Raw genomic sequence first — 6,973 nt, 5'->3', positions numbered from 1 at the left:
CTGGCTTTCCAATAGACACAGTTTGTTGTTGTTTTAGACTACTTATCAGGATAAGAATGGGAAAGAACAAGGACAATTTGGTTTGTGTTTAGTGCAAGACTAATCTCATAGAACTTTAGATACTTTTACTCAGATTTACTTGGGATCAAAAGGAGTTGCTCTCTAAAAAGATATGGAGAATGGCTATATAGAAAAACTGGTTAGTAAGTATTCTGACATTCTTCATCATACTCATGACTTGAATGTTATACATGTGATACAAAGTCAGTATGTTAGAGCTTGCAGTCTAAAACATATCTCTGTTACATGTACAGTAAGTTTTTATTTAGCATCACAAGCCCACATTCATCCCCTTTTCCTTGTGGAAAGCAATTTCAAATACATTTCATATGGAGGAATAAAGAAATCCAAAGTACACAACTCATATACATCTGCTCAGTTATCAGTGAAACAGAAAAAAATTAAGTATTGCAGAAAAGATCTATCTAATGGATTATTTTCTGCCTATCAAATTCAAAACTGCTAAAGTGAAGGCAATGACATATCAATTATCATAATTTTATGAGTAAGGCTTAAATGGCCTACTGCAAGCAAAAATTTGAATTTCTTTGGTTATTTCAAGTGTAAGTGTTATTTTCTCTGTAGCATGATTTTGATATCTATTTAAGGGTGTAGCAAAATTTAATCACTGAAATCATGGCCCAATTCACATAAAAAAGGCAGCAAAAATTCTTGTCAAATCTCTTAAGATTAACTTGAACATCTATTCATCCACGAATTCCTAACAAAAATTAACCCTTTCACGACCAAGGACATAAGAAATAATAAATTCTGCTTAATGTTAATCTTATAAAAAATGTGTTTCTTATTTTACACAATTTTAACTTAAAATCAGCAATGGTTTCCTTGAATTATGCAGTACATATAGAAACCCAGTGGAATCAAGAGTTTTTCTAATGATAATTGTGAATTGGTATTTCAACTATTTAATAACATCTTTAAATGGGATTTTCAGTATAATTAAAAATGATAGACCATACATAGTATTCTACTTTATTGAATAGATATTAAATTAGTGATCTTACAAGTTCTGAAGAGCCAAAGCATTAGCAATATACTAGAGTTCTTCCATTTTCTTATCAATTCTCTCTGGAGACATTTGATTCATTTTAACATAATGCCTCTTGGTTGAAAAATGGAAATACCAAAAACCAGAGTGCTCTTTTTATTCATTTCTCTCTTTATCTTAGAGAGTAGCAATATGTGAAGACTACCATAAGTGCTATGATACATTAAGATTGCTTTTCTCAAGCTGCTTCAGAAAACTACTTTTATTCTGCTAGGGTCTCTTCTCAACTATGCATAAAGTCAGTAAAGTTACAATATGTTTATGCTTTAGTCTAAATATGAGTTGACACATGATCCTCCTAGGATTCTGAAAAATATAAACAGGTTCAAAAAAGGAAACAGAGACCAAAATCCCAAACTGTTAGTATTCTGATTGGTTCTGCCTGTAATTTTTGGCATGTCTGTGATTTTCAGGGAAGAGACTGCTTTGTTTACTGCTGCATTCCCAGTTTTCTTCTCATCACAGTGCTCTGAACAAAGTAAATGCTCAGTGAAATTTGCTCACTGAATAAATGCATTTGATTTACATACTGGGATGGGGCCAAACTCTTAATACACTTTTTTCATGTAATGAGAATGTTCTAAAACATGATCTTTGAAGGTTGCATTATATTCTTTTTTTTATGCGATCAGTAATTTATCTAATCAGTATTCTGGGGACATCATAGTTGTTTCTATTTTTTCAACATTATTTTTTGGACATTATAGTCATTCTCAATTTTTCATAGTTCATAAAAGAGGAAGAACTGACAGCAAAGGACAGTTTTTAAAAAGCTCTAAATTAGGACGTCTGGGTGGCTCAGCGGTTGAGCGTCTCCCTTTGGCTTAGGGCGTGATCCCATGGTCCCAGGATCCAGTCCCACATTGGCTTCCCTGCATGGCGCCTGCTTCTCCCTCTGCCTACATCTCTGTGTCTCTCATGAATAAATAAATAAAATCTTAAAAAAATAAAAAGCTTTAAATTTGTGCCACTTAATAACTTTACAGAAAAAGTTCAACTCCTAACAATATATGAAGGTGGTTTTTAAAGATATATCTTCAGAAAAAGAATTTCTAATACATACATGGGAACAAGTGAGCACAGTACTTTTTATCTATTGTCACTGGGTGAAGGGCCTTTTGAAGGTTTCCTCATGACCCCCTAAACTGGAAAGAGGTATATTCTAAATAAATATTGTAACATCATATTTATCTCATCTATTTAATTCATACCACCTACCACATACATAGAATCATATTTTTGAATTCTTTCTACAGAGAAAATCAAATTAATTATTGTTCCAAGGCCAGACAAGGTACCTAAGAGAATCTGGAGCAGGTTAATATCACCATCTGGACACTATAGAAGTGCATTACAAATTGTAAAGGGTAATTCAAAGGTACATTATTTATTTAAGACTGCAATTTTCCAGGGACTCCTGGGTGGCTCAGTGGTTGGGCGTCTGCCTTCAGCTCAGGGTGTGATCCTGGGATCCAGTATTGGGTCCCTGTATCGGGCTCCCTGCAGGGAGCCTGTTTCTCCCTCTGCCTGTGTCTCTCATGAATAAATAAATAAATAAATAAATAAATAAATAAATAAATAAATCTTTAAAAAAAAGAAGACTGCAATTTCCATTTAAAGTATTGCCTGCTTCTTAAATGAAGTGCCAGGAACTTAAACTTAATGATTACATTTTGGTTGGCCAGAATACTAGTGTTTGACCTACTAAGATTGAAATCAATAGAAAAACAAAACAAAAAAACCCTCCATTCAGATGAAGAAGGAGCTAAGTAATTGATGGTCTTCTTTCTTAAAACTGAAATGACTGTGAACAATTTAAAGTTCTCCAAGAAAGATCTTTCGGATGTAAAGAGATATTCTCATTTTGGAAAAATAAATAAATAATTTTACAAATCATGATTGACTGGTTTACAATCTGAATTTCTGAACTATTGGAGGACTTTAGAAAAGCAACAGGTAGAACGTGAGGTTTTTAAATTATGTTCAACATTTCAAAAAGCTTTAAAAATTGGACAATTACCCATGAGAAATCTGAGCTGACTCCTTGCTTTTGCTTAGGATTATATGGATTTAATTAGTACTAGTTATATTAATCAGACCAAGAGGTACAAATCAGGTTACAAATGTTTGCAGAATTGGCTTCCCTTTATAAAAGAAATAACTGGATTGTACCATGTAGTTTAACGTCCTCTGCCATGATCCTGCAGGCATGGTCCTGTTGAAAGATTTGTCTTATCACAGTCTTAGGATAACCAAATGTATCATAAAGCCTGAGGAATACACGGAAGCCAGGTTTCAGTAAATTTGAAGTACCTACCGTGTATCCTTATAAGAACCAAATCTTATTTTCTGAGGCAGATAAATTATGATATATGTGACATGCCCTTTCTGTGACCTTAGAGTAGAAAGTAATTTTGCACATTCAAATATTGGAAATTCAGTGCTTTCAAATAGGTGTCAGTTATGGTCTGTAGAACCATAAAATAAGCATTAAAGTACTCACCAAATATCCTGGCATAAAAAATGCATCTTGATTTGCATTTAGATTTAACTAAAACCATAGGGACTCAACACTAGTAGTGTATTACATCATTATTCTTTGTTTAAATCTCTATTATAAGAAGAGACAGGTACACGGAGTCATATAAGCCTATTCTAAAATTAGATTCTACCAAATGTTAAGAAAAAACTTCCCTGAAAAAACTTTCTGAAAAACAAGTGATGGCTAGTAAGTTACATTAAATATAATTGCATTTGAATAATAAATGCACTGGGAAATCCATAGCTTTATTTGTATTTTAGTTTTAAACGACTCAAATAAAAATGAAGAGATTTTTATAAACTGACGATACTGCCAAAGAATTTCCACGACATAAAATTTACACGTGACATTTTCTTCCTTTTTTACCATTGTTTGAGTTGTTTTTTAATCAGAACAAAAATATTTTCATTCTTTTTTAGTGCTTGCACACTGTGCTATTTTCAGATTCTTCCACTTGTTACTCAGTCAAGCTATCCTCTACTTTAAAGTTAAGTACTGGCACACAATGATGAATGTTTATCTTGAGTTTTTTTTTATTTCTCTTCCTTTCCACAGTAAGAATGAGATATTGAGAAAATGGCATTTGAAAAAAAAAAAAACTATCCAAAATGACCACCTCAAGAGAGGATGCTTTGGTCAATTGGTCCAATGTTATTCACTCCATTCCATTCCCATTTTTGTAGCAGCTTCACTAGATTGGGCCTGAAATGACTCATGTACGTAGCCATTTCCCTTGTCACTGCAGCGGCTAGGTTTGCTTGGACATTAAGAAATCAGCAAAATAGAATAAAATAAATCCCAAATCTTCTTTATAAGAGAGTAGCAGTAAAGATGATTTGTTTTTCTCACCAAAACTTAGTAATCCTATCTAAGCCTTTATGAGTGTCTCCTGTGTGCCAGATTCTAAGTGTTTTACACATATAATTTCATTTCATCTACCTTGGACCCTCTATGGTTTTCTGAGGTAGGCACTATGATTATTCACAGTTTCCCAGAGAGGATAACCAACTTGCCTAAGGTCAAAAAGCTATTAAGAGTGTAGCCAGAGATTGAATCTGCACAGTCTCAAGCAAGAGCTGAGGGTGACATACCAGGATCTACTACTTTGAAAGTTCCTTCTCTAGATGATTAGAATATGAAGCCAAGGTTAAGGAACCACTGGCTGATCCAGATGCTACATCAAGGCACTTCAACTCAAATGCTTTCAGGATCAGGCAGGTTAATATAATGTTTGAAGCATGCAGATACAGAATTCATACTCTTCCAGAATAATGGTACTAAATCTTTTACCTGCCAAAGAACCACCTGAGGAGATTGTTAAAAATGCAAATTATTAAACCTCAGCCCCATAAAATCTTTTTTCAGTCTGCAACAAAATTACCTTGGTTTTATTTTTAAATGCAAATTTCTGGGTCTATGGTAACCACTGCTCTAAAATCACTTTACATGCTAATTACATTCTAGAATTCTCAGATTTTGATTCTGGGCTAATACGAGATGATCATTTTATTCATTCTAGAAATAGGCACTGGGTAATAGCAAAGAATAAATCCAACTCCTTTCCCAAGGAGTTTATATGCTGCTGGGGAAGGGAAAAAGTATGAGCAAATAAATATGTATCACACGGGTAGGTGTAATGGAGAAAAGTAAGTCAGGGGTAGGTTTTCTGATAAGGTCACATTGGTACAAAGGATGTGAGAGAGTGAACCATCAACCCTGCAACAGCTCAACAATGTTCAGATCTAAGGTAACAACAGAAAAGTCTGTGAAGGGAGAGTTTGCCTGGTATATTGCAAAAACAAGGAGACCAGTGTTTGGACAAGAGTAAGAAAGGAGAAAAGTAATAGTATAAGATGACGGAGAAGTAGTAAGGAAGTAGATCACATGGAGTGCTGAAGGCCATATAATTTCAATTCCATGTGACATTGGAAAACACTGAAAAATTATATTATCTGCTTTATGTTTTAACAGATCAGCCTAGCTATAGTATAGAGGATATACTGTGTGAGGAAACTTTGTAGGAGCAGGAAGACCAATTGGGGAGCTATGGCTGTAGTTAAGGCAAGAAAAGATGGTAGTATGGCCAGCATGGTGGTAGAAGAAGTATTAAGAAGTAGTCAAATTCTGGATATATTTTAATGAGTGCACCATGATGATTTTTCAAATGGATTGGATATAGGCCCTGTATAAGAGGGATCAAGGATGACTAGATCTAATGTTTGGGCATTCAGAGATTAATAAATTTGGCATAGGTAAAATACTCTCTCAGCAAATTCCTACCTGGGCACCAGTGTGAAGTTTGTTTTACGACTTAGGCAACATCTTCCATGGAGCACTGAAGGCAAAAGAGTATATTATCCTCTAAATAACCGTGATTCATTAAAACACAAATTCTTCCTGACAAGAAACATTGAAAATAAGACAATTATTTCATTATCAGTAATTAGAATAGGAAAAGGTAAGATTTTCTCAGTGATATTTATATGACTTTTAAATACGTATTTTGCACTGTGTACTTATTCCTAACTTCCATTCAAGCTTTGATCATTGTGTAGAAATATTTGTCAATGATTCCAAAATTTAAGTGCAAATTTATTACTCCTAACCTAATCTAATGGGAATAAACATACAGGATTTCCTATCCAGCCAAATAAAATCACAACCATGCCTATCCACTGCAAGCTATGCTTTCATGTGACTCACAAGTTAATACTTTTCTTTCTTTCTTTCTTTTTTTTTTTTAATGCTTTTCATTTTAAAATATGTTGTCTTTCCTACTTCCTGTTCTGGAAGCTTGAGACAGAAAGTCATTTAAAGACAGCTAACTTGGTACAAAATTTTAAATTCTAGGACTGTGCCCTCAAATGCAGGACAAAAATCTGCAGAGGGATAGAGTCATATGTAAAAACAAACTGGCTTTTATCTGCGAGTTCATATTTCAAAGAAGGGAAAAATCATTCTGAAGATATAGGAGAAAAGAAAAAGAAAGTATATACCAGAGATTCAGGCTTGTATATAAAAACTCTTGTTTAGAAACTGTACAATATTTGATGGAATATATCGATAGATGATAAAGGTTTTTCAATGAACACATGCTCCAAATCTTCAGAATAAAAGAGAACAAATGAAATAAAAGAGAAGCTGAAAAGGTCTCTCTTTGGTAGTTGTGGACTAGGTTGTCAGATAAATTCTAATATAATAACCTGCAAAGTGAACTCAAAGAGAATAAAAGCAAGCACTTGCACTCACATACACATATACACACGAACGCTACGCCAATGTGCCTTTACGACCTAGACTTC

This window comes from Nyctereutes procyonoides, unplaced genomic scaffold, assembly GCF_905146905.1.
Source record: "Nyctereutes procyonoides isolate TBG_1078 unplaced genomic scaffold, NYPRO_anot_genome, whole genome shotgun sequence".
NCBI lineage: Eukaryota > Metazoa > Chordata > Mammalia > Carnivora > Canidae > Nyctereutes > Nyctereutes procyonoides.
Note: the sequence above shows the minus strand (reverse complement) of the source record.